This window comes from Strix uralensis, chromosome 23 (genome assembly GCF_047716275.1).
Source record: "Strix uralensis isolate ZFMK-TIS-50842 chromosome 23, bStrUra1, whole genome shotgun sequence".
Classification (NCBI taxonomy): Eukaryota; Metazoa; Chordata; class Aves; order Strigiformes; family Strigidae; genus Strix; species Strix uralensis.
Window position 1 is genome coordinate 5,566,787 of NC_133994.1, and position 22,826 is coordinate 5,589,612.

At 51.6% G+C, this 22,826-nt stretch overlaps 1 protein-coding gene across 6 annotated transcripts in view; it reads right to left on the reverse strand.

Annotated features, from left to right (window-relative positions):
* Window positions 1-22,826, reverse strand: part of CASZ1 (castor zinc finger 1) — a 206,885-nt gene that overhangs the window by 121,919 nt on the left and 62,140 nt on the right. Inside the window, exon 1 of one of the 6 annotated variants that reach the window (XM_074892923.1) lies at window positions 13,092-13,142. The exons of the other annotated variants lie outside the window; for them this stretch is intronic. The gene's annotated coding sequence lies outside the window, so the exon portion shown is untranslated. Of the gene's footprint in view, window positions 1-13,091; window positions 13,143-22,826 lie in introns of those variants that run through there. 6 annotated transcript variants of the gene reach the window in all.

Below are 22,826 nucleotides of genomic sequence, written 5' to 3' on the forward strand. Positions count from 1 at the left end.
TGCGTCCAGCGCAAATCCTCCCCAGAGTAAACCAATCCTGGGAATTTTTATTAGATTATCAGCCTGCCAGCTCAGTGCTGGCTGGACTAATCCTAATCAGGACTGATTTCTATTAGCCAGCTTCAGGGAGGAGCTGTGCTGTCCCAGCACCCAAGGCCCACACTGGGGGAGCCCAAGGCCTCTTAGACTGTTCTATTCAAATTTTCCTTTTTGAAAGGAACAAATTTAGTTCAGGATCACCAGCTGCAGTAAATGCAAAGTTCGTGTGTGGGCTGCGTGCACACAGAAGCACTGGGCACCCGTGGGACAAACTGTCCCCACCATATTCCTTGTCCCATATTCCTTGCCGCTGAGCTGCAAGAGAAAGCAAAGGGGTCTGGGCTCCACAGCCCCTCCGGCCCTGGCTCCTGGCTGGTATGCCCAGCAAGGGCCAGTTAGTGCCACATGGAAAGATGCTTTGTGGCAGGGGACACGAGCCTGCTGGGCAGCAGGCTAAGATGATGGGCTCACTTCAGACAAGAGGACAAGCAGCCACAGCTTGAGTGACCAGGCCAGAGTTCGCAGTGCTGGCTGAGTCAGCGAGGTCTCCATGCCCCATTACTCATGCCCAAAGCAATCTACTCTCACTTCCCTCTCCATTTTATTAAAGCAAACTGTCTCTCAGGTATTTCTTCCCTAAACCCATCCCTGGCCCTGGAACTGACCTGCCTGAAAATGTTTGCTCTTTAGTGGCCCATGGACTGAAACTGGTGAAAGTTTTGCTGCTGACTTAACAGGATTTGAGTCAAGCCACAGTGGCAGCTTAAGCAGGCAGTTCCCAAGAAGGGTGTTGAGAAGAGAGGGCTGTGTCCCCTGCTCTGTCCTCTTGTCCAATCCACCCGCTCTGTGCTGAAAGCACAACTATTAACAGCAGCCCCCAGGGGACTCCAACGCACTTCTGAGTGCAGGCAGCTGCGGTGCAGCCGCTCTGCTGCCACAGAGAGAAATCAGACAACGAGCACTCAGGAAAGCCTCTCTCTCCAAAAGTGACCTGGGATCTTTGAAACCTTCCAGAGAAGAGGGGTCATTTAAACCTAATTGCTGTTAAGCCTCTTCTAAACTGGTCTACCCACTCTCTCACATGCACAATTACACCATCTTTATGCTGCCTTGCACAGACGGATGAATTGCCTATAGCACTGAAAGGTGCATTTCCCAGGGACCATGGTTCTCTGTGACGTGGTGCTCAAGTGAACAGCTTGCCCCCCCATACAGTAGCTAGAGGGGCGGCAGTGACCTAGACAGGGCTTCAAACAAGCCAGAAGATGCCCCAGGCTAAGACCAAGATCGAATGTGCTTTACAACCTCACGAGAAGCACCAAAAAGAGAGCTGAGAGCCACAGCCCTGCCTAGAGCTCAGGGCACTGCCCCTCTGCTGCCAGCTTTGCAGAGGAGAAGCACCACACAACCCCAGCAAGGCAAACCGATCTTCTAAAGGAGCAGCTCCACAGCCAGTGCCTCCAGATGCCCCATTGCTGCATCAACTCAGGACCTTGTTCTGTGCTCAGGGGCATTAGTGTAAACCATAAGTAACTGTCCAGAACATCAGGCTGTAACTTAGAGCAGCTCAAGCCCTCTTCCTCCTTTCCGGCCAGGCTTACAGCACCAGTCTTACCCTGGTAGGTGGCAAGGTTTCCTAAGAGAGAGTTAACCAGATCCGGCTGGAATCAGAGGCTGCAGCAGGCTTCCTGATGACAGAGAGAGAAATGGGGGACTTGGCCCAAACCCTCTAGAAACCACATCAAAAAGAGATGTGGGCGAGAGCCAAGAACAGATGATCCAACTGTGAAAGGGCTTTGTATGTGTATGTGTTTGTGTGTGTGCGTGCGTGCAAGCCAAGGAGAGAAGAAAAATCAAAAGAAAGAGAGAAAGGAAAGAGGAGGAGTAAGAATGAACAGAAGGATGGAAAGAAAAGGTGTGGAGGCACGAGATCAGGAAGGGACCAGAACTGTCACAATGTGTGTGGCCTGCCTGCAGGCACGCGATGAACAACAAAACATGGTAACAATATATAATAGATGTCATGTGTTAATGATAAACACAAATCAGGAGGAATACTGGGTCTGTCTCTAGCTCCTCCCAACTCGGATCTCAAAGTGCTGCAGAAACATGGGGCCAGACTTGTTTCAGTAAGGCAGCACAACTCCTTTGACCTTGGTAGAGCCATGGCAATGTGCATCCTTTGGAAAATCTAAAAATCTTGTACGTTCCTTCTTGCTCTGCTGCAAACCTGGGTGCTGCTCTGCTCTGTGCATGGAGACCCTTCACAGAGGCAAGGAGAAGGCAGCAGATTTCCATGGGGGAGTTGGCGGAAGAGCTGTGGCTGGATACCGTGAGGCTTGACTCCCAGTTTTGCAATTTAACCACCAAATGAAGGTTTAGCCCATTTAGACACAAAGCAGCATAAGCATTATACAGTGCTGGCAGGATGGGGTCACGCATCCCAGCCTCCTCACTCAGTGCTGCCTTCCCTAAACCCATCAACAGTGGTCTGAAGGGAAGATTTCTCTGCCTCGGTTTTGCCCTCGCTGCAGGGGATCCCCACGATACGGTGGTCTGCAATAGTCAAAATCAGATTATGTATCTCTGCTTTGGGAGAGCAGCAGCTCATCCAAAGTAGCTCCTCAACCAAGTCTGCTCCCCCTCCAGGGTATGCCCACCGCCAGTAGGAGCACTGGGATTAGCACTGGCAAACATCCTCTCACAGGTCAGTGGGACACTGGGAGGACAGCAAGACCCAAGGGTGGATACGCCCCTCCGATGTCAGCCTGTCCTCCTGCTGCTGGGTTAGTCATCCAGGCTGGGACAGACCTGATCTAGGGAGTGTTTCCCATTCCAGCTGTGAGCTCCCTGCCAGCCCTGTGCTGGCCTCATCTCTGCTGAAGGGATGCTTTGCAAAAGTCCCCTCCACACTGTGCCTAATGACTCCAAGAGACACCTCCCCTTCCCACCTGACTGCCTGTGCCTCCCACTTACATGATCTGGCAGGCAGACTCCAGGTAAAGGAGATGAGACCCATAGACCAGCCAACCCCAAATCTCCTGTTGAGATCCATAGCCTGAGGGATGGAGAAAGGATACCAAGAATTTTATATCCAAAGGTATGTATCATACGCCAGATGTAGGCCAAAAATGCTTGAGTACCATGGGCAGAGGTTGAAAGGGAAGATGAGACATGCAGCAAACTGGGGACAAGATAAGAAAAGGGAGTATGTGAGAGGTATGACTAGGTGAACAGTGGGGACACCAAAAGATGAAATGGGATGTAACCAAGTTGCTCTGGTCTCCAGAAAGGACACCAATACACACCTGGCCTCACCATCCAGGGCAGCTGTGGTCAGGCAGGCAATGTGCCCAGCTCCACGTCCCCTGGAAGCTGGGCAATCAGGGAAAGTTTAGACTTTCCTCCCTCCGACGCCTTTTTTTTTTTTTTTTTTTTCCAATTTATCAGCAGATTGTGCGGAGCCGAGTGGCGCTCGCCTCACCCTGCTAAATAAAGCTTTGGTATTTCTGATAAAGCCATCAAATTCCTTATCACGCTGACACAAAGAGCATTTAAAGAGACACACACACTCTCCAGCACCCTCTGCTTCCCAGTCCCAGGCGCCTCAGGGTAACCTTTCTGAGCTAAAATGAAAAGGGGGGGAGCAGGGGGAGGTAGCGGTTTAGAGCCCTGCATTTCCCAAGCACCAAGCCCACCGTTGCAAGGGGACCTGGCCTGTTTAACCTTTAAAGAGAGAGGCTGGGTTCTGTCAGCCTGTCCTGAATACTGGGACAGATTCGATAGCTCTGTGTAAATAATGCAAGCTGAGATGTGGCATCAATAGAAATGCCCTGCAACAAGAAGAATATCGATAGCCGGAAAATCCTATGAGGAGGGTGGCAAACCCAAGTGTCTGTAGGTGCTTTTAAACTGGCAGAAGGGGAAGAGAACCAGAGATCTTGAGCTGTCATGAAGACACAACTGGGGCTGCCATTGCTCCTTGGATGTGCTTTTCCTCATGATGGCCTTGACAAGGTGTGAAATGATATGGCCAGGCCACGGTCTGGACGTTGGCACTGCCTTTCCCCTGCTACACCAGCCTGAAATCTGCCCCTGTCCCCCACGCGATGCGAGAGCGGCGCAGGCAGCCGTTGGGAACCCCTGCTTCCCTCCCCGCAAACACAGCCCGGAGACATTCTCTCTCCTCTTTGCCACAGCGCAGGCTGTTGTTTAACCTTCAAATTTATTATTTTTAATTATTTTGATTTATAAAAGCGTGCGGCAGTTAAAACCACATTAAATAAACTCAGCGTTACGGCGCTTAACAAACACACATAACTTTGGACTTCTGAGGACTCCATAAAATAATCATCCGCCTGGAAGTCGCTGCAGCCGCCCGCCTGCGCCTGCCCCGGCGCGCTCTCGCCTGGCCGGGCTCCCCCGTCGCCACACACCCACGGCCACGCACGCTCCTCGCCGCTCCTGCCCAGCCAGCGCCGGCTGCACAGGCTAAACGGGATCCGCGCTGGCACAGCTCCACCGCCACACGCAATCCCACTTCGTGCCCAGCCTCAGCCTCCTGGCAGTCTCGCTCGCACCCAGAGTCCTCACCCTCCTCTCCCTGCTCCTTGTCCCCCTCCGCAGTCTCCGAGCAGCAATCCTTTCTAGCTTGGCTTTCTGCCCTTCTCCAAAAGGATATTTCAGTCTCTGACCTCCCCGTCCCAAAAGTGTTTCATCCCATCTTACGCACTGCTGAGATTTCAACAGAAGAGCTCATAATGTTTCAGTACCATAAAAATCAAAGAGCATTTGGTCTCTATTGCTTTAGCTAGGTCTCATACTCTGCTTCAAATCCAGCTCTGAACAGTAGCACCTCTCCTTGCTAAGCGAACAATCAAGCCTGCAGGAGATGAAGAAGAAGAAACAAGGAAAAGAGGAAGGAGAAAAAGAATGACTAAAAAAGTGAGAGCACCTGTCTGGTAAACTCCACTCAGGATCCCATTGGAAAGGCTGGTTTAGGACCTAATCCAGGGTTAATGAGACCTCTGCTTCCATCACCTGTGCACAAAACCTCTGCCACCAGCTGAATGCTGAAGGTGTGGGCTCTGCCTCACAGCTCCTCTCCCCACCTGCAGACGGATCCCAGAGATGTGGAGAGCACACAGCATCCTCCTCCTCCTCCTGGCTTCCAGGAGCAATAAAACATGCCGATGCTTTTAAACCCCAATCACCTGCTGTTTCTCAGCCTGGCAGGGCCATCCCAAGGAACTCAGTGGGTGGGCCTGAGACACACACAGAAAGTTGAGGGAGAGACTCTCGCTCCCCTGTTTCATTGGCATCTGCAGTAAAACATCAGTGATTTATACAGGAAGTAGGTGAAGAGCAATTATAATTGATTGGGAATCATTTCCTGATGGTGTCTGGGTGTGATTGATGGTGCCGGCCGACTGCTAAAGGACAGCAGGCACTGAAAAGAGACAATTTGTAGTTCCCGTCCGCTGAGCTGAATGCACCACAAACCACGAAACCCTCTTCTGATAGAAACTCCAGCTCAGAGAGATGTGGCTTTCCCCCAACCAACCTGGCCCTCAGACCTCTCCCCTTCTTCCCCATAACCCCAGCTGTCCCCTCACTTGCTGAGGCTGGCCAGGCCTCTCTGTGAGCATCACACCTCCCTGCCCCCTCTAGTTTTAGTGGTTTTTAAGAAATAAACTATCTGTCACAGTGCTGACATGTCCTGGTGATACGGATGGCTAAATCGGTGGAAAGACAGTGAAGCTGCACATCTCAAGTGTCAGGCAGGGTGTTAGGGACCTCCTCCTGGCAGGCAGCAAGGGAAGCAGGGACAGGTATGTAGCATGCAGAGCCCCAGCACGTGGCTGTGTGGGCAGCATCTGCAGGGCCACGGAGGTCACCTGTCTGAATGCCAGCCAAGGGCCAATCCTCCTCTCCATCCATAATGGGGTAAATCAGGAGTGAACTTAAAAGCCCTCTGCAGTTTCCCGGTGTAAAGCAACAGTAAGGACAGAGTCAGCCCATGTTTCGGAGCCAAGCACAGGCCAGCTCCAGCGGATGGTTGTCTGCGATGGGAGCAAAGTGAATCAAAGAGGTGGGACTGGGCTCGGTGCAGCTCCTGGGAGGCAGACAGCCACCCGAGAGAAGCCAGCCCCTCGAGCGGTACAGACTCACCTCTGGCTGTCTTAGCAGAGAGATGAAAGGGCTGCAGACCAAGCGCATCTTCTGTTGCCCACCAGGATACAAGTTTCTACAGCGTCTTTCTGAGGTCTCTGATTTTTGGTCAAAATTTGGTGAAAATAATTTCTAGCAAGATGCTCCCTCTCTCTTTGCGTGCCCGTGTTCTTTTTCCTGTCGCAGCAGGGGCCTCTAGCAGAGGGTCCCCAGGTCAAGGAGCCCAAAAGCAGCACAGGCAGACTGGCTAGGAGGAAAGGAGGAACGCAGATCACAGCTCTAGTTCTCGCTAGATGCAGAATCCCTTGGTGGCCATGCTCTGACAATGAACCTTTCTGTGCTTTGGTACAGCACAATCCTGAGAGTTACCTGCCTCTCGTGAGAACTGCAAGGGGAAAATTACCGCGTGCAATGCAAGTGCTAACTCACATCCTACACTTTGCTTCTTTTCTCTAGAACCTAATACATATATAGTACAGCGACATTTCGCATCTCTACAGCAATTCACGCCTAAGCCCGTGCTACCTCACAGAAGATATTCCTGAATGCTTATCCCTCCTCAGAAGGAAGAGCAGAACAAAATTCATAAACAAAACCTTTTGTTAAAAGTCACAACCAAGTATCCCAAATGCCCACTTCAAGCAGAATTTTACACTCAAACAGAAGCTCCAGGAGCTCCGTGAATCTCTCCAGGAAACTCACCAGCATACATGAAAGGCGTTTGGAGGCTGCAGTGATGGTAGAGATTTACAAATGGGGAAACTTAGTCACTGAAGATTAACATGATTGACTGAGATAGCACCGTCCTTGGCAGAGCAGAGGAGGAGCTCATTCCTGTACACCTCCTGCTCTAACCACCAAATCGTCCTGCCTTGCACTGGAGTAATGAGGACAGCAAAACTCTGCCACAGTTCGAGCTCAGGAAAAGAATTTTTAGGCTGACAGGTGTTGGGTTTTTGTTGTGTTGGTTTTTTCTCCATTAAGTATTTGCATTTGTACTGAGCTGCTGCAGAGGATGGAGGGGACTGGCCGTGGGCAGACGGGGAGGACGCTGTGCAGACCTCCTTGCCCGCAGTTTGTATTTCATTCCCCTGGGAAGGCTCCTGTGCGCACTGCAAGTGCTGGGAGCTGAGACAAGGGACCCAGCCATGCTAAATATAAAGGCTGTAGGACTGAAGAGGGTTTGTGGGTTGTTGTTCATGGGGAGGGGTGGAGGTAAAGGAGGGGGCTGGGTCACAAACTGCCTGCAGTCACAGTAGCCTGTCAATAAATTCTGCATTCACTTTACTTTCCGACAGGGATTCATTCCCTAATATGGGGCTGGCAGCTTTCTGGGTTATTTCGAGTGTGTGTGATAAAGTTCCCTGGATACTGATGGCTTCCTAGGATCAGGATTCTGAAAAAAACCCAGCAACATGCCTTGATGTGTGGGGTGAAGAGAGGAACCATGGCTAATTGCAGGCTTTTCTGTGAAACGAGGCAGTAGAGGGGTGTGAAACACAGTCCCTTCCTCTAGGACAGAGCTCTCTGGAGCTGGGAGCCAAACCTTTCTGCTGAAGACAGTGCCTTTAGGATTTTATCATGCGCCAAACAAAGCCTTTTCTGCTGCAATTCCAAGCACGGAGGGAAGGCAACCTTACACCCTCCATTACAGCTGCTCCAAGAGGTCTGACCCCTTGTGCATCAGGTGAATACTGAGGATGAGACAGCCCTTGGCCTGAGGCGGTTGGGCTAAAATATAAGAAGCAGGCAAAGGGAAATCAAGGCTGAGAGAGATGATTTCATCTCTCAATGGCTTGTTTAAGGTTAGATGGGTCGTGGCAGAGCCAAGAAAAGAAGCTGGGTCCCCAAACCAGCACTCACATGCTCTGGGTTGTACCGTCTTCCCCACCTTCTGGCAGGCATTTCAGACGCCCAGAGAGACCTGCTCCCTTGCACTCTGATAAAGCAAATTATCTCTCATCTATTCCCAGCTGATTTCCTTAAACCTACCCCAGCAGCCCCCACACTGCATACTCCCATTACTGACAACACTGGAGTACTTGTCTAACCAGAGCCTCTGCTTTGCCCTTACTCTCTCAGCTTCCAGGCTGAATCGTATCTGGCATGTGGGGAAACTCCCCTGAGCAAATGAGGCTTCAGAGAGGTCTGCTCATGCCAGGCTGTCCCATGGTGAGTTCAGTGCTCTGCCCAAAAGGCAGGTGGGCTTTCTGAGCCGATACCTCCTGTTTTCTAAAGCATAGGAATGGGAAGTCTTCAAAACTGACCCCAGTAGATGTCCTCGGGGATCCTTCTGGTTTGGATTAGCTTTTAAAAGAAGAATCAAAGCATGCCACAGGTGATGTGCCACGATTGCAAACGTGTCTGGCTCTCACCACCTTCTCCCTGACCCAACCCCAGGCAGCATTCCTGTGGAGAGTGGAAAATCCATGAAGAGTTAAAGCTATGCCACCCAAGCCACGGCTCACGAGCGGCAGGGAGCCCTCCACAGGCTCCTCTCCAAGCATCCCTGGGGCCAGAGGCCACTTTCTGTGGCTGTGCCCGGTGAGGCTGCCAGCTCCTGTCACCCGCAGCACTGGGCAGGGAATCCCAAGCTTGTGTTCCTCTGCAATGCTCAGCTGAGACTCCTGAGGGCAGCTCTGAAGGGAGAGGGACCCGGAACCTGCAAAACCAAAGCTGTTGCCACACCTGCCGGTTAGTCTTTGGGGACACCTCAGTGAAATGAGCTTGGAGAGGGTCTTGGTTCACATCACCAGAGCAGCAGGCGAGGACAGACTCAATGGAGGGAGGTCTCTGTGTGAGCAGGTTCTACTCAAGTCACTTGTGGGGCAAGGGCACTCATCGATGGCAAAGGAAAACTCAGTCACTCAGACCACGTCTGCAGCGGTTTCAAGTTAATACATTTTACCTGGAATCTGCAACAGGCAAGGAGCGTGCTCGCGGTCCCATACCGCAGCACAGCTAACAAGCGGTAACTTGCTAATCTGCCATAACATGATCATTTACATTCATGCGAATATACCCTTGGATCCCATTGCAGTGGTAACCTCAGTGTCCTGGCCAAAATCCATCTCAAGCCACTGCATGCTGCCTACAGAAATTCCCCAGACAGTTTCAAAAGTGGAGGGTCAGGTTCCTTACATCCTGCCCTGGGCTGTTGGGCAGTACTGCTGCCAACATGAAGGAAAAAATTACTCAAAGTCTGGGGTAGGAGTAAAAATCCAGGAGTTAAAGATTGAACCCTCCTATCTACCGTGTACACCACCACTGATTTGGATTGGGAACACTGGGAAAGTTTTTTCCGTGCCTCAACTCAAGCCTTCAGTTCCCTAGGCCAGTCACAGATCAGACACACAGAGAACAAGCTGTCCCATGGTTTTAAACAGATGCATTACTCCTGGACAGCAGGATAAAAAGCAGTGTTGTCTGGAAACACATACACCCCCCCCCGCCTATAGAGACACAAGGCCACCGAGGTCCCTGCTTAGCCCTGGGCAGCAGGACAGCAGCAGGTTTGTGCACAGCTCGATTGACCCCCAGCCCAGCACACACACAGAGGCATGCAGAGACCCCCACGGCCACAACTCACACCTTCAGCTCCATGTCCCCCCACAGGAACTGCCATGGGCTGTCTGAAGAGAGAAGCAGGACTGTCTCTGCAAGAACAGAGAGAGCTGATGGAGACCCAGGTCACAGTTGTGTCAGCTGACAGAGGAGCCAACATCCACCCCTGGCCCTCTGGCACCTCACTCACCCGAGCTGGAGGCAAGGGGAGCAAGACCTGAACACAAGGATCTCCTTCCCTGGCCAAACTGTCCAACCAGCCACGCTGCCTGAGCAGCCACGGTGTTCCCCCAAGGCACACAAGGGTTCTCCTCTGGCAGCTACTGCTTGCTTCAGGCACTGAGCACCCACGGTACCTGGATCCTGCAGCCCTGCCATTCGAAAGGCCTGATGCTGGCACGGCCAGAAATGGAGCAGCCAACAGGAGGGGCAAGGTGCTCTCATGAAAGAGAGATGATAAGGAGCGCCCTGTAACAACCCAGCTCTGTGGCCGGACAGAGTTGGCAGAGGAAGACATTTTGGAAGTGCATTTCTGGCTACCCACTATCACCGTGCCCCCAAAAACAAAGCTATAGAGAGAATGATGCAGTGCTCTACAAGCTGCTTCGAGCCCCATCATTTATTTATTTATATTATTATTTTTGCTTTGGGCACCAGCTAGTTCTGGGCCACAAGGGGTTAACCACAAAAGCTGCTTTCTCTGCCTTCGCTCTACCTCAATTTCCACTGCTCCCATCACCTTCCTCCCCCACCCCCTGATCTTATGAAAAAAACCCATCAAAATAACTATTTTATGTCTCCAAATATGCAGATCATTTTCTTTAATGAAAGATGCTTGACGTCTCCGATCCAATTAATATGCAAATGCAGGCGAGGATTTATTTGTGACATTCTGTCTGGGTGAGAGAAAACAAAAAAGGCCTGTTAACCAAAACACTAATTGCTGTGACTGATTGTCACATATCATCATTTTCATAGGATCTCCTCCATCCCTGGCTTGCAGGGAGCTGTGAACCAGGACTCGGAGACTAGCAGACACCAAGGAGAAACAGGGCAACCAGCTACCTGCCTGGCACGCTCGGATGAGCCGGGGCCTCCTTCTCGCTGTACGCCAAGCCCCTCCAGCTTGCATCCCTTCCCAGCCCAACCGGTAAAGTCACTCGGAAGCAGCTTTTCAGGACCCCTTCTGTGCTTTCTGGGCAAGATATTCCATTATCCCCCAAAAGCCTCAGGAGTTACTAGTGTTGGTCTTCTCTTGCTCTCTTTGCACTATGACAAACTGTGCTTAGAAAGCATCACACTATTCTGTACTTTCAAGGAGAGGTGCCCATAGAAGATGCACTTAACTGGGATCTCACCACCACTGCCCAGCTCAGCATTTCTGGATCAGAGTCTCCACTCCAATAACTCATTCTAATTCAGCAGTTCAACCAGGAAGTGGTTTTGGTCCAAAGACACTTGAACCAAATACCATCAAGACTGGGAAAGAGCACACCCAAACTTTCCCATGTGCCCTTAGATATTTAACTGGACAAATTACCTATCCCAGTCTCAGCCATACCCTGCATACACAAAGTGCATGCGCTGTTTGCAGCAGGCACCATCTCTTTATCCACCAGAGAGCACAAAGCACAGAGGACAGCAAGAGGGAGAAGATGGGAAAGGGCCCAGCAAGTCAGCAGGGCCATGTCTATGCTGCAGCTTTAAACAGCTGGCTTGGGTACCACAGGCTTAGCAGTCATGGCAGCTCTGCGAGGGCTGCAAAACCTTCCAGAGAAGCTGAATTGAGACCTGGGCAATTAGCCTGTACCAGATCCTGTACTGCCCACACTGTGGCTAGCCAGTTTAAAGCCACTGCTGAGCACACCCGCAGGAGAGGTGAGGCAAAAGCCCACAGGAGAGGTGAGAGGCTGCCAAACTGCACCGCTCACCCAGGGCTGCACAGGCTGCACTTCCTCTGGAGACCAAGCGTGCACAGCCCCCTCCCCTGCACCATTTGGTGAGCAGAAGACCCAAAGATTAATGTGTTTTAGAGTCCAAGATACCTAAGGACACTGGGGATGACATATCCCAAAGGCAGCAGGGTTTAAAAGCAGAGATTCTCAGCTGCTGGGTGTTTTTCTTGATACTTGCCCTAGAAAATCACCTGATAGAGAGCTGACTACTCACATATGGATGGTTCCTCCTCCTTCCCCCAGCTACCTACCTGCTTTCAAAGCAATTGAGAAGACATGGATTCGCAAAAATGCCCAGCACTAGGGTCAATTCTGCTGGCATTGAAGTGGCTAGTCAAACTTCTGGGAGTTCAAGGAGATCAGGTTTAGGCAAACACAAAGCACATACAAATCCTACTGTGAGTATTTTCCTGCCATTACCTCCCACGTAAGCAATTGCTGGAATTGCCACAGGGAGATTCTGTGATTATGTACAGAAAGGGCATCAATCAGGCCAACTCTCTATTCAGCTGCCTCTCATCCATTGAAAGAAGTCTGGGAACGTTTGATCTAGAAGTTAGAGCACAGGACTGAGAGGCGGGTGCTCAAGCACCACTCCCTGCTCTGCCAAAGGCTCATGAACACCTGTAAATTATTCATTTAACTTTTCCTGTGACTTGATTTCCCCTTTGCTTGAAGAGGGCAATAATGCTCCTTCGCCTTGCATGAAGTCTGAACTTTCACTGATCTTCACAAGAGGATCAAGGGTACTAGACACGAACTAAACGGCACCATGACTGCCAGAGTGTGTGCTAATGTTCCATTATACTGCCTTCCACCACAGGATCCTTAAATTTTCTGGAAATCTCCATTAACTCAGCACATCAGCCCCGGCAAGGCAAGGGGTATCATCATCCTATACACTCATGGGCAGGAGGTGGGAGAAAGCTGGAAGGGCTGGGTAGTAACAGGAGTACGTCACAGCCCCGTAGTCTGGACTAATTGCTAAATGGCGTTCCTGTGCTGGGAGGAGATCTCTCTGTACCCCTCCACGTCCAGCACTCCCTACCGAAACAGAAACACAGATTCGCACCACCACCCGCAGCTGAGTGAGTGGTGGGCAGAAGTATGTAATTTACTTTTCAGGGTCTTAGGACAGCTCTGGACCAAGAAAGACGGCACATTCCTGACACCATTAAAACTGAAGTGAAATGTGGGTCTTAATGAAGTCACTGGGAGTTTTGCCATCCACTTCAACACAGACATACTTCATGTGGATAAGGCAGGTTGTAGCTTTAACGTGTTTTAGCTTATTAGTGTGAATCTGAGGTGGTCTCTAGAGGTTAGCTTGACCAGCTAATACATATCAAAATTAATTTTTACCTTTTCTGCACAAGAGTTTTCATAAGGGTTAGCAAACAACTGCTCTACACAAATCCTTTTCTTTCTTCCTTGCAAAGAGAAGACCCAGGAGATGAACTCTGCAGAGACTAGAAAAACAATTTCTGTTTTAAACCACACATGCTTTGACATCTGGTTTAAAACCAACCCGGGCCAAAAGGGACTGAAAGTTACTACTCTGATGGCTGCCCAGTGGTCTGTATAAAATACAGGAGTAGTACTCCACATCTGTATCCACATCTACCCCCTTAAACAGGTCAGAGCAGCTGTGTAAGGCGTGTGAAGTAATCTTAGAGAAAATACAAATCTGTGATGGTACTGATAAAAATTTCCCAGCACAGGCAAGAATATGAGATGGACAGAGCCAGGTATTCAGGCCTGAAGCAGGAAAACCTACAGATGTAGATGAAGCGTAACATGCTTGAAGACTTCCTGCACCTCCAGATTCCTTGCTGGAGCAGAACTGGGGACATCGCCCTCAAAAGTGCTTGTATCCCTAAGTGTAATTCAATGACACATTTCCTGATAAAGCTGACTTCCAGGGGATCTGGCTCACAGACAGTCAAGACAACAAGAGTCAGCTCTGGGTTGAGCACCCTTGCAATGCAGGGACGCACAAAAACCAACTAGTCAGCACGCTCAACCTTTCAGCAGTTCTGGATTGCTCCCAAATGGGATGTCTGCTGCACCCCGCCACCCAGCTCTGGGATAAGGCGGCACTAAACTGGAAGAGGAAAGGGCCCCTGAAGAGATGCCTGAGGGATTTGGTGGGCTGGGAACCCGGAAACCGTCTGGGATGTGGGTGGAGAGATCAGTGCGAAATAGCAGAGCTGTGACACATACACTTTCCATTCATCAAACTCCGGGGAGAGAAAAAAGCTATTTTTCCTACGCACATGGGGAACTGAGGCACTGAGACCACCTGGGGACTCCACTCTAGGAGCCACACAAGGCCCAGCCTCTCAGTACCACAGAGTTCAACACCCATCACATCCATCCTCACAACTCTCCTCCAAGCGTGTTATCTCAGCTACACAGGCAGGGAACTGAGGCATAAATGGGGTAAGTGATTTGCTTTAGATCAACACAAAACTTGGCACAGTAGAGAGTTGAGACAAATCTCAGATCTCCTGAGCCCCAAGATAATGCCTTAACAGCCTCTGTTCATCAGAAAAGACTCCAAGTTATGTGATTCAACTAGTTCATTATCCTACCCCAAGAGTTTAAGGAAGATCTCGGTTCTGGCTTTTCTGATCATTAAAATGAATGATTAGACCAGTTTCAGACCAGTTCTGAAAGCTGTCGATGATGAGATCCTGCTATGGGCAGGAGGTATGCTCAGTACGCTGATGGCAATGCTAGATAAACCCCACGGGGATATCTCCAACCACAGATCCACAATGTGGACAACATTCCTGTGATCTTACTTGCAGATGGAAGAAGAATAGGCGAAGGGGATCATGGCAGTCCCTTTTCAGTAAGAGGAACGTTCCTGAGAGGGACAGAGTCGCACAAATGTCCTTGGCCTGTAGATGTGGAAGAGCAACAGGAAAGTCTGTAACAGTTGTCCCCAGGTCCCCAGCCCTATTTTAGCTCCTTTGGGCTGACAGCCTCCCTTTCCATAGCATCTGGAATGCCTTCCAGCTTCAGCACACCCAGTCTTACAAGGCATGATACTCTTCTCAACACAGAGGCAGGGAAGCGAGGCACAGAAAGGCAAAATCACTGTCTCCAGAGCCCAAGGAGCATTGGCGCATCTGTCACTCGAGTTAATGCCAGACAAGATCACAGAGAGTGAAGAAACTGCCAGGCCCAGTGCCTTCCCTCTTGTACCATGGAGGTGGTCAATCAGTCTGAGGACCTCTGAGAGGCATCATCCTATGATCACTGACACCCCTCAACCAAAACCAGGAGGTCCCTGAATCCCATCTGTACAGCCCTCATCACCCCTGCTACCAGCAAAGGTGGCAGGAAGGGCAGCATCGTAGGAGGGGGCAAGAGACACAGAGGCAGTGGCATGGGAGAAGAGACAAGCAAGGGCTGGTAAACAACCCCCTCCCGTCCCCAATCCCAGTACTTTGAAGATCCGTGTGTTTTGAATTTAATTTTGATTTTCTCGACTTCAGCAGATTAAAGTTGAAATAACCTACAAATTACTTAATGTGTTGTAAATCTTCTGAAATTAAGGCCTAATGGGTAACACATGTCGGCAGGCAGGAGACACAGAGGGGAAGCAGGGTTTCTCACCAGCACGAGGAATGCTGTGGGGATGTGAGCCAAAGGAGAGGGGGCTGGGGCGGGGGATGTGGAGTCGCAGCCCTTCCCCACCAGTCTCCCAGTGCCCACCTTGCCTTTGGGTCAGAGCGAAGAAGCCACCCCTGGGCCATGCCATCCTCACCTCCTGGAAAAGAGGACACCGGCCAGAGGGGCCGTGCTGGGAGGCTGCTGAAGGAGCTGGGTGGCAGGATGCTGGTGGGCTAGCAAGGGGCGCAGATGTCAAAGAAAATCCACTTTAACACCTTGTTTCCACTTGCCCTCACTGCTCAGCCTGTCAGCGTCCCCTGCACAACCCACAGAGCCCTATCCCCAGACAAGATGCCCCTTCACACCAGCATCCTGCAGGGACCTTGGGAACACCTCCACCACTTTCTGCACAGGATGCCTTGTCACGGGGAAGCCGTGGGGGTCTCCGCAGAGCAGAAAGAGCTCTCTCACTTCCTTGGGGCCTGCCCTCTCCCGCACGGCCACCTCCATGCACCTGCCTCACCGGTCCCTGTGCCGGGCGGCCCCAGCTCCTCTCCCACACGAGCCGCCAGCTCTCCCGCTGCTCCTGCCTGCATGGGCTCCCCCTCCCCTCCCTCCTCTTCAGCAGATTTCTCTCAAGTGCGCTGCCATATGGTTCCAGTTAAGCCCCATATTTTTTCTTGTCGATTGAAAAGACACACTTTCCTCTGTGCCAGACAGTTTACAGATTGCTCCGTTGGCTCAATTTCTTATTGGATTTCTCAAAAAAACTGACATTTTAAATTAATTTACAGCCACAACAAAAAGAGTTCAGAATTTTAATGGTGTTGTAAGTAATTTTTAGGTAATCCGCTCCAGATTTTGATATTAACCTTTGAATCGGAGTTCAGGCAGCTACTATGTTACAGCACTTTAGTTGGCCTGGGTATTGGGGAGGGGGGCTGCGGTGGGGTGAAGGGGGGACGTAATTTACTGCATGGCAGCGCATGGGAAAGCACATGGCAGCCCATGCACGGGGGAGGCAGCCCTGGTGCATGTCGGCAGCAGCGTGTGCGCCGGCGACATGTGAGCACAGATGTGCACAGGCATGTGCGTTACCGAAATGCGTGCCAAGGACAGCAAACGCGGGGAGGGGGGGGGGTACTGCCAGAGGCCGGGGAGCCGGACACCCAGAGGAACCCCGTGCCCGCAGGCCAGCAGCGCACACCTCCGCACAGGCACTGGCACACACAGGCGCGTGCGGATGCGAGGGGAGGCAAACCCATGTCTGAAAGCTCCACGGTCCGGGAGAAAAGCCTCGGCGCAAAGGCAGGCGAAGGGAAACACGAGCGGAGGCGGGCGGGAGGCAGGTGCTGGCACCTTGGCACCAGCACCCACGAGTGCACCGGCACGTGCGGGTGCGCCTGCAGCCAGCGCCCACCCACCACACGTGGGAGGCCTCCCCACACTCGTGGGTGCACACACATGGCCCAGGTGCAGGTCACAGACCCGGCCCCGCCACCTCGTCATCCTTCCTCTGCCGAGTGCCGTGTCCTGTTTAGCACCACGGGCGAGGAGCAGGGCCAGCCAGCGGGGCTGGGAGCCAGCCACTGCCGCTCCTTGGCCATGAACTCAGGGCAGGACGCAAGTGCTGTTCCCTCCTTCCCTTCTCAATGTCAGCCCCCATCAGTGGGGCCACTCTCGAAGTTTAAAGCCAAAGCCCAAAGGTAAGGGACCCTCTGCCAAGTGCAGCACGAAAGGGGCAGCAGCCCTCGCAGCTCTGTATGGAAGAGTGAGGTTTCCTTTCTCCGAAGGAAAGCAACACACCTGGGATTAGAAACAACACAAGAAAAAAGCCACAGATACTGAAAATGCCCAGGGGAGGGGAGAGGGAAGAAGAGAAAAAGGCAGAAGGAATGAGAAAAAGAACAACTAAGAGGGAGAGGAATGAAAGAAGAAAATTCATCAGCAAACGAGCAGCAAAAGAAAGAAAAAGCAAATGAGAGAGCAAACAACTGAGAGAACAAATTGAGGAAGAAGGGAAGGAAATTAACAAATAATTAAGAACAAATGAATGAGAGAACTGAGACAGAGTGACGAAGATGCAAAGCAACAAAGTGAAGGAGAAGGCATCATTCCTCCCCTGCCCAGGCCAACAGTTCCCGTGCGTGTAACCACAGTGCCAACAAATCGGATTTGCAACACCCGAAGCCTGGCAGCAGCCCTGCCTTCCTCTGAGAGCCCTCTGCAGAGCCTGACTTTATTAGCAGCCAAGGGACCCCGGCTGCCTGTGGTGCAACATGCTCCCGGCACCTTCCCCTGGAGCTGTTTGGGGCACATGCGTCCTCAGCATCTCTCTAGCCACTGCAAAGGTGCCAGGGTTTGCAAAACGCCTGGCATGACCCTGGCTTGCTGCCACAGACCCTCGCATCCCATTTCCCTTTATCATTTGCTCTGCCTGGAAATCCCTTTCCACTTTCCAGCTGCATATGGGCAGCAAAGCTCCTGTGCCACCCTGAGCTGTGTTACCACCGTGCAATTGCCAAACCAACCGAGACAAAAGGGGAAGGGGGGGCCTGAGTACGGAGCCACAGCCCTCGCCAACATTTTACTAAGCTCTGGCACAGAGCAGACGGTGGCTGGATACAGTGCCAACTTACTACAAGAGCGGATTTTTAACATTCCTCCCCTCCAGGAGTCACTCGAGGCAGCCAGGGAACCTCAAGCAGAAAGATGTGAAGACAACAACGGCAGCCTGAGGTCTGCTCTGCTTAGAAACCCTGCCATGGGACAGAAGTGACAACAAGCAACGTCTTCTGGAGCACAGGCCACGGCAGCTACCTGCACAGGTGGGAGCAGCCCAGCCAAGAGAGCTGGCTGCATGCACAGCCCGGCTACGGGCTCTGGGGTAAGTCCTGTACCAGGCTAGTGTCTCACAAGACTCGGAAATGTTCAGGATTTACAGGAAAAGGCAAATAAATCAGAGTCATAAAAGCCCAGCAGTGCTGAGGTGCTCCAAAGACCAGAACTGATGACAGGAGAGGCACTCATACCTGATCGGTCCCGCAGACTCACCAGGAGAAAGGGGCAAATGCAAGGGATGGGAGGAGGAGAGGAGATGCTCCCTTTGCTCCCAGTAGCAGCTGGACCCCACACCATGGTGGGGGATGCCATCCTGCTCCCCTAATTTGGCCCTTGCCCCATGCCACAAAGGTGTGACTTCTAGCTCGTTTCCTAAGCAGAGCTGTCTCTTCCCAGCCGCGTCGCCTCCTTCGTTCATGCAAGAACCTGTGGGATTCACGCACCCTCCTGCAAACCGAGGAGTTTACAGGAGCGCCAAGTCATTTCCTGGTCCTACATCCTGCAAGACGCAACAGTGGCTGATATTGCTGATCAAACCTGGCATGGAGCCACACGCAAGGACAATGTGCCACGTTCCGATCCACCGGGCACAGTGCCATGGGCAGAGGGACTCAGATGCCCCCCGGCACCGTGCCAGGCGTGGGGGGGATTCAGATGCCCCTCCGGCACTGTGCCAAGCTGGGGGGAGGGGGGGGGGGGGGGCGTTTGGATGCCCCCCTTTGGCATGATGCCAGGTGCTGAGGGATTCTCCCTGTGGCACCCTGCCAGCAGGAACGGGGACCCTGCAGCCTGGGTCCAAGCTCAGGGAAGTTCTGGGATCAAGGGCCGGACTTCTCTCCTTCCCGTTCTGCAGGAAGGCACCTGGATTTCACTAATGTAGGAGGAGGAAAGCAGGCTGGTGAGTCTCTGTGACAGGGATCCCTGCGAGCTCCCTCATCGGGGCTCCTCTGCGGAGCTGGGCTGCCCTGCCACTCAGAGCACCCCTCGGCAGGCCGCCTCACCAGTGATTGACTGGGGAAAGTTGCTATGACGACCCTGATTTGAAAAAACCCTCAGTAGTTGCCAACTATTTGTGTTGTTGTTTTACAACTGTGGCCAGTGTCACATGAGCGGGAGCCGGCTGGGGGCCTGGGGACACAAAAGCGAATGGCTTTTTAATGGAGTGTCCTGCCAGCGCTTGAAGACTCAATAAAGAGGAGCTGGCGAGACCCCTCCGTGCGGAAGGCCCCGCGCACGGGGCCAGGGCCTCTTTGTAGAGCCGCGGCTGGGGTGGGAAAGTTTGGAGGAATCAGAAGAAAAGCCTCCCCCCGCGGCCCGGGCTCAAAGTGCTGTCTCCCTGGGGGACGGATCCGTCCCCAGCTGGCCCTGGCCCTTTCAATGGAGCTTGCTCCGGGCACTTTCCTACGTCTCGCCCAGGGCTGGTGCTGCCCAGCTGAGCAGGATGGCAGAGTCTGGGGAAGATGCAGGAAGGTGCAGGAGAGGACACAAAGGGTTTTCCTGGGAGCTGGAGCTGCTTTGGAGCAGGAGGAAGACAGCTCAAAGAGCTGGAAGGGAGAAAACGGAAGAGGAGGAGGAGGAGGAGGAGGAGGAGATGGAGATTCCCACACCTCCCACGTCCCTGCCGACAGCTGGACCCTGACCCGGGCTGTGCCAAAGCCAGAAGCCAGAAGGGCCCCCAAAGCCAGCAGGTTCCAGCCGGGGAGCAGGTGCCCCTTTCAATGGGAAGAGCCCCAGCAGCAGTTGCGGGGTGCAAGCTGGCAGCACAGACCGAAGACGGTTCAGTAGCAAAGAGCACTAGGGCACTTCGGGGTGCAGAAACTCCTCCTGAACTGGAAAGCAAGGGAAGAACAGGCCAGGGACGCGGGGAAGTGTGCGGGGCTGAAAGGGCCCTCTTCCCAACCCCATGTGATTCTCACAGACTTCTCCGACTCCAGGGCCTTTTCTTACAGAAGCTATAATTATATTACAGAGTTCCTGTGTAAGCTACTGAGCTTTATTAATTAATCCTGCTTGGTCTCACCCCAGCCAGGGCCGTGGCCTCATGCAGAGATGTGGAATTTTCCAGGAAAACTTGAAAATCGTCATCAAGGAAAAGAAAATGTTTGCACTCAGCCTTTAAAGTGTAGGGTGGAGAAGGGGCTCATTTCTCTGATTCAGCTGCGAGGTGGGGAGAGGCAGTGAATGCACGGTACGGCTCTGGGGTGTCCCTGAGCACAGCTGTCTGGAATCAGCATGGCATTTTCCCAGAGAAGCCCCTGAACATGGGAAATTTGGTTTGGGGATTCCTAATTGCAGACTTGGATATGGATAAAGAGAGGTTTAAACACACGCACAGCTGTAAACTCCACCCAAGCTCTCAATTAAGCTATCACAGTCCAATATTCAACCCAAAGAGCCCGTAGTACAGAGGTGAAGGGTGCCTGATTAGCATTTGGATGGTCTAAACCAAGCTTATTCCTCAAATGATACAGGAGCAGACATCGAACGAGGCAGAAGTCACCAGGCAGAGATGGGCACAGCTGATGCTCAGCCTCTCTGAAGGGCTTTTGCTTAGGGATATGAGAGTTTGTTTGAACTCCAAAATGAGATGAAACCTGGAGAACTCAATAGATGATAAAATTTAAAATGTTAGCTAATGTCATGATATATAATGGGGGAATAATGCCCTCACCTTTCCCAACTTTTATCAGGCCATTACAGAGAAGAGCGGAACAGTAGTGCCTGCAGCCTCTGCATCCCCCCTTTCTCCTTTCCCAGGCATTTGTACTCAGAGGAGGTACTTGCCTGCCTAGAAGCTGGTCTTGGAGGGCAGGCACAGATTCCCCACCCTACTACAAGCTACAGCTGCAGAAGAAGAGGCCAGAATCTTGTTACAAGGATCACCAAGAAAAGTTTGGCTTCACAAGGCAGTAGCAGATTTTTCTGCGGTGGCCAGGATGAATAAAAGGCTCACCTGATGAAAGTATCATACTTCAGAGCTCAGGGAATCACCCTCCTTCCTTCGCTACGCTGAACACTCCCTGTGCACCAAAGATTTAGTACCTCACCACACTCTACTCACTGAAGGGTTCTGAATGTCCATGCAATCACGATTGCATCCTGGTAGAAACACATTCAAAGGGGCACACCTACACTTTTGCACACATAGCACTGGCAGTTGTGCACACACAGCTGCACACAGGCACTCTTTTCTACCTGCTCATGACTCCTATCACTCATGCTGATGAAACTCTACCACTTAAGAAACAGCAGCAAGACAGCAAAACACAAACAAACTCGCCCCAAATGGAGACGTCCCTCCTTAGCACACTCTACCCACCCACAGCGGTTGGGATCCTGAGCATGTCTAGTTCTGTCCCAGCTTAATCTCTTGTCTTAAATTAGGAAAACTCACTCCATCCAGGAGTCAGTGGTTTATAGCTTCCATCCTGAAAAAGTAAAGGTGAGTCAGTGATCAACAAAATAAATAAAAACTGAGAAAAAGGCACTAATTGGTGAGCACCTGCCTGCAAGGAATGGGAAAAATACACACCCCCCCCCTCCAAAAAAAACCTCTAGGAAAACAAAATGCACCGACATCTTTTTATTTTGTTTTTTTCGGTAATTATACTAAAGATGAAAAACTCATAATAAACATCTCCCAGTCCCCACCTGCTAACAGTAATTATAATAGACTCAACAATAAATGGTAAAGCAGAGCAGTGCTGCATCTCGGGAATTCTCTAGGGTATGTGGATTAGCTCGGAAAGCCTGAATGATTAAAATACACTAATTAAAATTTTGTGTTCCTTGGTAACTCGTCTGCCTGGGCCCCTGGTGTTGGCAAAATGGGAATTAACGTGACAAAAGCAACACAGAGGGTTTTTGTTTTAAATAAAGAAGGGGGGGGAGATCTATATAAACAAGTTCTCTCTGCGCACACACACAAATTCAGAGGGACACAAACTCTTAGGGAAGGACTGAGGCGCGCTGCTGGTGTTTAGGATGAAAGCAGCAGTGAAAGCCTTCCCTCATTGCCTAGTTTCTCCCAAACCATCAAGGAGGAAAGCTTGGGAGAAAGGAAGGGAGAAGACAGAGAGTGCTGGCTTAAGACAAACAGGGTCATGCGTGACCAGGAGCCCGGCTCTTCTAAAACAATTAGAGAAATAAACACACCGAGAGGTGGAGAGGCTCGCGCAGGGAAACCCCAGCGCAGGACACTCTTCCGCTCCGTCTCCCTCACGCACATTCCTCCATGGACTCGTCTGCCCTGCTCTTTACCAAAGAAAACAGGACTTTGGGATAACACACCAGAGCTTCTACCCCACTGCAGATACACAAAAGAAATTGAACACTTTTGGGTTGCCCTTAGCAACCTAATTGCATCAGTACATTGCACACAGGAGCCAAAGTAACTGAATTTTGATGAAAAGACGGCGGTAATTTACGGCATCACGAAATTAGTTGTCATAGCGACGGGTTAATTACATCTCAAATTAACAATGCAAGTGTGGTGAAATTAAATATAAATCATATTTTCTGCATAAATTATAGGGGTTGATTAGACCGGGGCTCGGGGAGAGGGAAAGGTTGAGCCGCCATGGGCCTACGCAGCTTTCTGAGCCGACGAGAGAGTCTCCTGGAAACACCGGG